The sequence below is a fragment of the Penaeus monodon genome, chromosome 23 (assembly GCF_015228065.2).
Source record: "Penaeus monodon isolate SGIC_2016 chromosome 23, NSTDA_Pmon_1, whole genome shotgun sequence".
Classification (NCBI taxonomy): Eukaryota; Metazoa; Arthropoda; class Malacostraca; order Decapoda; family Penaeidae; genus Penaeus; species Penaeus monodon.
This window is the reverse complement of record NC_051408.1, coordinates 44,326,879-44,327,155: the sequence shown is the minus strand read 5'-3', so window position 1 is coordinate 44,327,155 and position 277 is coordinate 44,326,879.

Genomic DNA, 277 nt, shown 5'->3' with positions numbered 1-277 from the left:
ATGTTAAACATTCAGCTGAAATCCTATGTAGAGTGTGCAAGGCTACAGCAGCACTGTAATCATGCACTTCGTTGGTAATAAACAGACCCATATTGCATTATGAAATTATTTTTAAACAATCCAAAACAGGCGTAAATTAACCAATCAAAAGGCCTTGTTAATAGATTCTGCTGCATCCAGCAAACAGCCTCTTGCAGATTTCGATATAATATAAGTGATCTTGTGTTGGATTGTGAAATATGGAAAGAAATGTCAACTGTGATTTTTCGCCATTTTT